The sequence below is a fragment of the Eulemur rufifrons genome, chromosome 19 (assembly GCF_041146395.1).
Source record: "Eulemur rufifrons isolate Redbay chromosome 19, OSU_ERuf_1, whole genome shotgun sequence".
Lineage (NCBI taxonomy): Eukaryota > Metazoa > Chordata > Mammalia > Primates > Lemuridae > Eulemur > Eulemur rufifrons.
Window position 1 is genome coordinate 73667938 of NC_091001.1, and position 11131 is coordinate 73679068.

The following is an 11131-nucleotide window of genomic DNA, read 5'->3' on the forward strand; positions in this document are numbered from 1 at the left end:
TTAAAAAACAGTGCACATTAAAGTTGGGACAACATTATGACCATTAAAAGATCTGTTTTGTTACATCTCACAGTGACACTTTCAAATTTAATCATATCAAAAGCCTTTAACATACCCAAGTTTTGTCTTTGCATACAGTATTTAAAAGGTAGTGAAAATTGTATTACTAACGGATGTGTGAGATAGAATTTAAACTTGTGTTAGTAGTCTGAACTCATGGCTGGCACTGATGCCCACTTATACACGTACTGCTGAATTAAACCTCCGTGATGTGCCAGGGATTGACAGCTCTAAACGTTTGGAGTTACCCAGGTCTGCTGACATTTGAAAATAGCTAATGTTTTTCCCCCCACTCTGTTTTCAAACAATGGGTGAAACAATAAAATGAATGGGACATTGGTATTCTTTTTAAAACCAGAGTTAAGCTACAGCCTAAGAACCAGAATGCTGATGTCTCAAATGTATTATTCAGATTGCATATTGTAGGCACTAATGGGATCCATTAAGAGAATTCTTGCTGTTGCTAAATTCAAGCAAATTGGATGGGAGAGGGATGGTAAGGAGGTCATAGACAAATTGGAAGAATTTATAGTATATCCTCCCAATTTTCTAAAAATTTAACATTAAATCTTTTATTCCTCTCATGTCCATTAAACTAATTTTATTTTCTAGTCTATAAAATATTTGCTAAACTATATGCAACCACAAACTCAAAGCTCTTTTTCTTTAAAAATTATGATACACAGACAAATGAGTGACAGTTTCAACATTTTGGTTTGTTTTTTCTTTTTATAGATTTAGGGGGTACAAGTGCAATTTCATTACATGGATATATTGCCTAGTGGTGAAGTCTAGGCTATTAGTGTAGCCATCACTAAAAATGTTCACTATTACTATGCAGCGTACATAGTACCCATTAAGTGAGTTCTCATCCCCCTACCCTCCCACCCTTCCAAGTTTCCAATGTCTATTATTCCAATCACAACATTTTAACTTATTTTTATACTTTCAGAGTAATCCCTTATGTCTCTGAGAATGTCTTTTCTTGAATTTCTTACAAATAATCCTATCTAGATCCATCACAGTGCAAACAAAATATTGTTGTAAAGAAACTACTGATTTCATTCTAACATGAAAACTTAAAACTGATTTACTTAAATTAAAAGGAGTTTCCATAGCCAAACTCTGTTGGCATAAAAATATCCAGAGATAAACAGTAACTTTAAGGATTAAGTGCTAATTCAGTTTTTATACCATTAGAGTTTAATTCTAAAAGTTTTCTGGTAAAATCATCACTTACTTCAAATTAGATATTAGGAATTTAATATATAATTTTTCAATACATTTTTTCATATTATAAAAGGAATAAATGCTTATTATAGAAAAATTTGGTAAGCATAGATATAAATAAAGTAAAATTCTACCAGCCAGAGACAACCACTGTTAAATTTCAGTGAATTCACTTCCATTTTGCCCCATTGATCTATAGCTGTGTGTCCAATATGGTAGCCACTAGTCACATGTAACTATTTAAATTTAAATTAGCTAAAATTAGATAAAACTAAAAATTAGTTCACATTTCAGGAGCACAATAGGCACATGTAGCTGGTGGAAATAGTATTAGTTCAAATATAGAACATTTTTTATCATCACAGAAAGTTCTATTAACAGAGCTGTTTAGAGGTATATATAGAACTATATATCCACATGAAACTTAATTCTATTTATATATATGAATTTCCTCTAGATATATTCTATATCCTATACATATTCATCTTATGCATATACATAAAACTACACAAAACTACATAGAGAAAAACTATATATAATTTTGATGAAGACACACACAGTTTTAGCTTCTGCTTCTTAATGAAATATACAGGTTTATAATACCAGATTTTAGTTTTCTGAAAATGTGTTTCTTTTTTGCTCTCTCCCACTTGAAAAATGTAGTTCTGATGGATAGTTACTCCCTATTGATACCTCGAGGATATTATCCCATTTCTTTTCTGGCTTTTATTATTGCTGTTGTACAATCAGCTGTAAAACCAATGGCTGTTTGGTGATCTTTTCTCTCTGACTACTTTTAAATATTTTCTCTTTGTTATTTAAGCTCTACAGTTTCATTACATGTTTATGTATGAGTTTTTAAAATGTCATTTTGCTTGCAGTATGTTGTGCTTTCCGTGTAGACTAGAGGGGATTTTTTTGGTCAATTTTTTTGTCAATAATCACTATGATTTTTGCTGCTCTTCCTTTCTTACAATTTTTCTTTCTTAGAATTTGATAAAACATTTTTAAGACTCTTCTTTCCATCTTCTGCATCGCTAATTTCTCTCATATTTTCAATTTCTCTTTATAAAGTATTTTGGTAATTTTTTCAAATTTGCTTCCAGCTTACTAATGTTTTCTTTGGCTCTATCTAATCTGCTGTTTAACATGATGTCTAAAAGTTTATAACTTTAGCAATTATATTTTTCATTTTTGAAAATTTTGGGGGGTTCTTTTTCAAGCCTACTTGGCCACTTGTTAAAAATCAAACATTATTAAGGTAGAATTTACATACAATAAAATATATATTTTTAAAACCATAAATTTTGAAAAATATCTGTCATATATCCAACATATCTGCACACCTGTGTAAACTTCACCTCAATCCAGATACAGAACATATAGCTGTACCTTTTTTTTTTTTTTTTTGGAAGTCGTTGCTCTACAGTTTACAGTATATAAATTTATCATAATCTACTTTCAAATTATATTATACTTCCTTATGTATAATGCAAGACCCTCGCCAAAGAATACTTACATTTTTCCCTCCTGTCCTTGGCACTATTATTGTCATACATATTGCTTCTATATATGTTACAAGCCTATCAATAAATTGCTGTTATTTTTGTTGTGAGTAGTCAACCGTCTTTAACAAAATTTTTTTTTAATGAGAAAGAAATGTCTTCTTAATTTACTCCATGTTTAACATTCCTAGTACTCTTTATTTCGTAGATCTCAGTTTCCATCTGGTATCATTTTCCTTCTGCTGGAAGAACTTTATATAACACTTCTTGTAGTGCAGGGCTGCTGCTGACAAATGTTTTCAGATTTAGTTTATCTGAAAAAGTTTTTAATTTGCCGTAATTCTTGACTCTCACTAGATGTAGAATTCTAAGTTGACAGTTTTTAGTTTTTCATTCAGAATTTTAATGTTGGACATCCTGAAAGTTAAGTTCCTCAGAATCTGTTTTTTTTTTTTTTTTTTTTTGTCTTTCTTTAAGGAGTTGTTGGACTTTGTTTTGGCCAGAAGTTATTTGCTAATCAGTTTGATCCCTTCTAGTGCTACTTCTGAGCTTTCGTAGGGTGAATCTAGAATGATCACTGAGAGCTAGCTACTTCTAGCTTGAACTTCTTATAGCCCCATGTTAGCTCTAAGATTTTCTTTTTTTTTATTTTAGGAAATTATGGGGGTACAAACATTTTGGTTACATGTTAAGACTTTGCCACACCCAAACCATGATTTGAGGCGTGCCTTTCCCCCCTACAACACTCACCACATCCATTAATTGTGAGTTTACCCACCCCCAACTCCTCAATCCATAAAGAACATTACTACAGTGCGAGCACCTTAGTGTTGATCAGTCAGTGCCAATTTGATGGCGAGCACATGTGGTGCCTATTCTTCCATTCTTGTGATACCTCACTTCGGAGGATGGGCTCAAGCTCTAAGATTTTCTTCTTTTTACAGTTCCTTGGGCATTCTTTGCACAATTTTGTGGACTTTCAGTCTACATATGCATGACCTAGAATCTAGGAAAAACTCAAGAGAACCCCTGTGCAGATTTCTGGAGCTTTTTTTGCTATGTGTAGCTTCTTTCTTTCCAGAATTCTGCCCTGCACCTTCAACAGTCTCACTGAACTCCATTCTGTCTCTTCTCTCCAGCAGGATCTCCAGGCGCTGTTTCCATCCTCCCTTCCTGTTCCTGTAATCTGGAAACTGTCTCTATGCAGAAAACTAGGGCAATCCTAGGGCTTGTTTGTTTCGTTTCCCTTTCTTAGGGATCATGGTCTTGCACTGGCTGTTGTCCAGTGTCTGAAAACAATTGTTCCATGTATTTTGTTCAATGTTCTACTAGTTTACCATGAGAGGTCAAGTCCAGAGTTTGCCACTGTATCGTGGATGATAGTGGAAGTTTTTTGTCCTTTCTGGATTATGTGAGGAGTCATAATACAGGAATTTTAGCCATTTTCTATTTATTATCATAAATACGTGGTCTGACTTGTGTCCTCTTAGCTTAAGCCCATCAAGAAATATTTTTCTCATATTTAATTCAACAAATACTACTGAGCACTTACTATGGTCATGTGCTGTTCTGGACGTTACCGATGCAGCAGGGCACTGACTTACACATTCCTGCCCCAGTGTAGCTTATGTTGAGGCGAAAGACAATGAATAAATAAACTATAGAATGTTAGTTAGATGGTGATGTGCACCATGGAGAAAGTAAAGGAGAGAAGTAGTACAGAGTTTGGGGAGTGAGTGTTTGAAAATTTAAATAGAGTGATCAGGGCAGGACTCGTTGATAAAGTCATTCATCCAAAGACCAGAGGAAGTGACAAAGTGGTATCTGTGGATACCTAGGAGAAGAGCATTTAAGTAGAGAAAATAGTAAGTTGGAAAAGGCCTAGGGGAAGAAAATGCCTGGGCAATTCAAGGAACAGCAAGGAGTTGCATGTGGCTGGGGCAGGGCAGAGTAAACTGGAGAGAATAGTAGGAATGAGGTCAAAGACATAAGGGGAGGCCAGATTGTGCAGGGCGTGGTAGGCCATTGTAATGCTTTTGGCTTTTACTAAGAGTAAAATGGATTGCAGTGAAAAGGTTTTGAGCTGGGGAATGACATGATCTGGTTTCTGGGTTTTTTTGTTTATTTTATTTTTTACTTTTATTTTAGAGACAGGGTCTCACTCTGTCACCCTGGCCTGATCATAGCTCACTATAACCTTGAATTCCTGGGCTCAAGCAATTCTCCTGCCTGACCCTCCCAAGTAGCCCGGACTATAGGTATAAGCCACCTACAAAGCTAATTTTTAATTTTTCTTGTATAGATGGGGGGGGGGTCTCACTATATTGCCTAGGCTGGTCTTGAACTCCTGGCCTCAAGCGATCCTCTGGCCTCGGCCTCCTAAAGTGCTGAGATTATAGACGTGAGCCACCATGCCTGGCTGGTTTCTGTTTAACAGTATCCTTAGATACTGTGTTAAGAATAGACTGAAGATGGGCAAAGACAGAAGCGTAGGATTCATTTAGTGAGGAGGCTACGGCAGTAATGATGGTGATGGGGTCAGGGCTCTTGCCTTAGAGTTAGTAAGAAGTGGTCAGATTTTACATATATTTTTAAACTTGCAGAAAATGTCAACATAAACAGAAGAATAGGGAAATGTTTAATGGGCCCCTATATACCCACTTTACAAGTTGAGTTGTCAACTCATGTTCAATCATGTTCCATCTATACCTCTGTCTACTTTACTTTATAGCCCTTCTCCTCCCAACCTGACCCTTCCACCTACTGGATGATTTTTAGGCAAATTCCAGACATTTGAGGATCGTGAAAACAGGGCCATGAGTGCAATAGAAAAGTCAGAGATGACTTCAAAGGTGCCCTAAACATCTCAAAACGTGGCACTGGCATCAGCTGAGGTGGAGAAGTCTATGGGAAAGATCATTAGCTCAGATGGGGAAGCCTGTGGGAGGAGCAGGTTTGGAACAGGTGGCAAAGTTTGGGATGTTGAAATTTGAGCTGCCTTTTAATTATATGTCCAACTGGAAATGTTGAGTAGGCTGTTGGTTATCTGAATCTGGAGTTGAGGGAATAAGCCTGGGTGGGGGATGTACATTTTGGAGTTATTGACACGTCCATGATATTTAAAGTTATGGGATGGATCGTACTGGCAAAGGGATGAGCACAGATAGGGAGGGCCCTGAGCTCTGGGGCCCTCCAACAACAAAAGGTTAGAGAGATGAGGAGGAATTATCACCAGAAAAGAATGAAGAGGTGTGAAGACTAAGGTAAGAGGAACACCAAGTGAAAAAAGTGCTGATAGGTTTAAGTAAGAGGAGGACAGAGAAGTAACCAGTGGAGTTAGCAACAATCGAATGAAGTCATTACTGGAAAGAGCAGGAGTGTTGGTAGACTGGTGGGGGTGCGGGATGATGGAAACAGTTTCCAAGAGAATGGGGGGACTGGATTACAGCAAGTAGAGACAGCTTTTTGAGGAGTTCATCTGTAAGTGGAAGAAATATGTGGCTGCAGCCAGATGGGCCAAGAGAGGGAGAAATAATGGCAGGATTTTAGACTGATGGGAAAGATCCATTCAGTGGGAAACAAAAATGGACAATGGAGGAGTGAGGGGGAGACTCCCAGAGCAGGGTCCGAGAGGACGTGGACCCAGGCATTGCCTCGGCGGGGATCATAAACAGCTCCTCTGTGGTGACAGACAGGCAGAGCACGTGCTTGGCACAAATGCAGGTAGGTGGGTGGATGCAATGGCAGGAGCTTGTGGAAGTTCTCTTCTGATGGAAACAGGAAGCGAGGTCATGGCTGAGATTGCAGATTTGAGGAGTGAGGAGAAAGTATGAAACGGCAGCCTGGGAGGGTGGGGGTGAGAATGGGTTAGAGAAATGGAGCAGTTGCAGAGCCCCAGCTAGGTTCCTCTGGAGGTGAATGATGGAGCTTTTTATCTCAATAATTATTTTTCAGCCAGGCATTATATATGGGCTTCTTTTTAGTAATTTTTGCTTAAAACTTAAGTCCTTGCTAGGTGTGTGCCCTTTATACTGTACCGTACACTTCAACTCACAACTGATTTTTCCTTCTGTTTCAATTATCCTGACTTTTTCCCCAGGAATTTTCCCCTCGCCCCCAGAAGTTTCTATCAATGATTTATCAGTACTTTGGATATGGGCTCTCTTTCTTCCAAATTAATCATTTCCTTCCTCACATTTTTATTTCTTTGTTCCTCCTTCTACTCTCCTGATGAACCTTTTAGATTTATTCTCTATACCTGTTTCCTGAGGCTAAGCCTGCCTGATTGTCAAAATCATCTGGGCCTTTTTTTTTTTTTTTTTTTTTTTTTTAACATTCAGATTTAGGGACAAAAACCATGGAGGATTCTGATTCCTGAGGTCTGGGGTGGGGCTTGGTAAGAAGTATATTCAAAATGCTCCCCAGGTAATTCTGACCATCAACTGGGTTTGGCAACCACAGCTCTATGTTACTAATTCAATTTGCTGGCTACTAATTCCAGAATGGATTGTAATTCTCCTATTCTCTTTTGGGTTCTCCACAGTTTGTCCATATTTTAAGTGTGTGTGTTACGTGCATGTTGCCTGCTCTTCAGACTGTGATCTTTCCATCTCAGCTAATTTTCCTTAAGCCATACATTTTATTTTAATCCATACATAATCTCCCCAAAGGCTCCCTGCTCTTTTACAGAGATCAACTTTCATTTTATGCTCTTGAGGACGTCAGCAGATGTTTCCTGAAATTTTATTTTTTCCTATAATAAATAATTTTTAGAGGTATGTACTTTCTCTAATTTTAAAAAATAATATAACTTTTACCTTGGGCTATAGTGCTTTTTGTGAATTGTAAGGCTGGATTTAGTTTCCTGTTTATTCATCTTTTAATGAGGAGTGTTTGGGTTATGCTGGTGTTTCCAACAGAGTATTCTTCTCGATCCAAAACCTTAGAATGGTCCATCTTTTGCAATCCAGTATTTTGTTGTTATTTTGCTATGATATTTCTAGGAGCCATAAATTTTTTAAAATGAAGTATACATATGGAAGGATATATATAATATTTTATAGAGTTTAAATAATTATAAAGTGAAACTTATGAAGCTACCACACAGCGAAGAACTATAAGATCATCAGCTGGTTCGGGCCTTTATGTGCCTGTCCTGGATCACAACCCCTTTCCTATAACCTGGATGTAACCACTATTCTTGTTTGGTGATCATCACTTCATTGCTTGTGTTTATGGTTTTGCTATTGCTGTTAACACCCTCAGTGCAATTTCTAGCATGCTTCGCCACGAAGGCGCTTTGCCTCCAATTCTAGACTTTAAGAAAGGGGACTACCTGGTATGCCACCACTTGTGTCTTCTTCATTACCGTGCAGTATGACTTAGGAGTCATATTATCCCAATCAATGGAGAAAGAGAGGTATTTGGGATCCGGGAAGAGAGAGAAAAGTTGATTCTTCTTTTGCTGCCTGAGAAAATCATCCCTGTGGAGTAGAACGATTTCTGCTCCATTTTTTCCTGAACGATGTAGATACTGCATCTCAAAAATAATATTATAGGGTGTCTACTCACTTGATGCCAATTTCCTGGTTAAGCATTTTGGGCATGTTTTTTAATACAGGTTAATCTGCACTGAATTTGGTAGAAATTCTACCTTGATGTTTGCAAATGACCAAATGACTATTCTTGCTTTTTAGAATTGTTTTGAAATAAAAACTACATTTTTCAATACAATGAATCTCCTGCATCCTCTAACTCTTGTTCTATAGGTCTTCCAATATTTGTAACAAATGAGAACAGAGAGAGAAAAAGCCATATTAGAGGCTTGTATCCACTGCTGCTTGCAGAGTCCATTGTGCCAATGTGGAAAATAAAACTAATAAAAGAAAAACATAGTTTGAGGATAAAAGAAGTATCTTGAACATCCAACCAAGAAATAATATATATACTGGTATTTTCAGCAGAGGAGAAAGCATAAATCAGGCTCTCCAGAAGGTGAAAAAAACCCACCCTACTTTTCATAGAAAAACCTACTAAAGATATCAGTGACCAGATTTTTTATTTCTAAAATTTAAAATTTTTATCAGACTTCAGTTTTGTTCAAAACCATTTGAACCACTTGAAAAAGAAAATTACTTCTTACACAGGACTCTAAGTGTTAGGTTAAAATCTCCAAGATATGTTTATACTTTTCAATTAAACCATTAGTTATATATTTGTATTTCCTCTTGCATATTTTTCATCTTGATAAGGTGAAAGTAGAAACAAAAGAAAACAGAAATACTTCAGAAATACTTTAGCCATCATAAAGCCACTATGAAGAAAAACAATTTATTTTCAATAGCATTTTTTTATGAATTATAGATGTTTCCAACAGAAATGTCTTAAGGTTAAGCATACATACCATGCTGGCTGGACAGGGGTGTTCAAGAGAATAGGAAATGCATTTGAGATTAACATTTATAGAAATTTAGAAAAGACCTCAGATACTAAATTTAGTGTCGTTGTTGTTATTGTTTGTTTTTCTTTGTTTGTTTGAGGCACAATTCTTCTCAAAAGATGTCTTATGGACAATCCTGATATATGAAAGAGATGAGGGCCGAGTTCCTCTGGTTGCAGCAGGGGCCAGGGTTCTGAGCCAAGATCAAACTGCCTATCTTTCTTGTTGCTCTTGTTCTTTTTTTTTTTTTTTTTTTGAGAGAGGGTCTCTGTTGTCCTAGGCTGGCACAACCATAGCCCATTGCAGCCTTGAAGTCCTGGGCTCAAGTAATTCTCCTGTCTCAGCTTACCAAGTTGCTAGGTGTATAGGCACATGCCACCACACCTGGCTACGTTGCTCTTCTGTAGCTCTCCTGGGACTGCCTCCTGGGAGTCCTGGCTCACTGGAATCCTTTGAAAAGTCCTGATTTAGTCTAACTCCTTGACTTTGCAGTCGAGCTACTGAGACACACGGCTAATTATTGGAAGGGATGGGCCCCGCAGGCAGGTCTTCTGTGTCCTAGAGCAGAGCTGTCTCTTACCTTACCTTGCTGCCTGTTTTCAGCTACTGAAATTGGCTCCAGACATAAAAAAATTTTCCTTTTAACCAAATAGAGAACATTCTTCGATATCTACATCAACAGAGACCAGGGAGAGTTACTATATAAAATATATTTATGGCCTACATACTTTCAAATACAAATTAATTTGGGGGAACAAGTTCTGTTTTTCTGTTGTTCCTAATTTTTGAGGTTAGAGATGATGTGCTTCTGAGAACTTCCTTTGGTAGACAAAGTTAAAAATATTTAGTTACAAAAATGGTAACCAGCTTCTGGTAAAGTCAAACTAATGGGTATTTTTGCCATCTCCACCTGCCACCTGTTGATGCTCCCATCATTGCTTTTCTTCATGCCACAAGGACAGGCGCTGCATTCTTCAGGCTGTGGGGGACTCCCCCTGTACCACATGAGACTCTGGGTTGCTTCTTCTCAACCTTAGAAACCCACCCCCTTCCTCATAGAAAAATCTCATCTCTCTCCCACACCCGTCGCCCCAATGTGCCCCACTGGGTGAGGAGTCTGTGTTTTGCACATTCCCTCTAGCCAAGATTCCGTTGACCTTTACTTCTTGGGTTAGCTTTTCAAAAAGACATGTATTTTTATACAAATATAAAAAATAATATGCTTTTTAACATCACACCCCTCTCTCCAATTCTGATATGTTGCTTCTTGATGGGGGGCAGAGTGGCCACATGGAATATTGAGACCTCTGTTTGATAGTCACTGAAGCAGGTATCTATTTTTTGCTTAATTTTTTTCTTGGTTTTTAGAATGTCTAATTCTGACAAAAATAAACCTGTAGGTTTGTTATAACCTAAAATATATGTAAATTGAAAATTCCCTGTGTAAGTTCAATATGAATTTTGGAATATTAACTTCAGTGTTGATGTGTTATCTGGTCTCTACAACACATTTTTATATTGCTTTATGTCTTTCACTTTGTACTCAATTCATGAACACCTAGTTTTCATTCATTATCTACATTTTTTATCCAGTAATAGAATTCAGTTATGTATTAATCATTAAGTAATCTTCACTAGTGTGATTCACTTTGTGCAGTTAGAAGACTGTTCTAACAAAGTGTTATTTTCTTATAAAGGGAGCTGGGAACTACCAAAGGATATCGGGATAATAAAAAGGGACATATTGGTGTCACTTCTGAGATCATATTTTTAAAAAAATCACTTAGCCTTTCTGTGTGTAGAAGGATACAGATTTTGTTTTCATACTTGAGTGTGAAAAAGGTCTATTTTATTTTCTCTAAATCAAATTGAGCCTGCTTTAAGCGTCATCCTATCT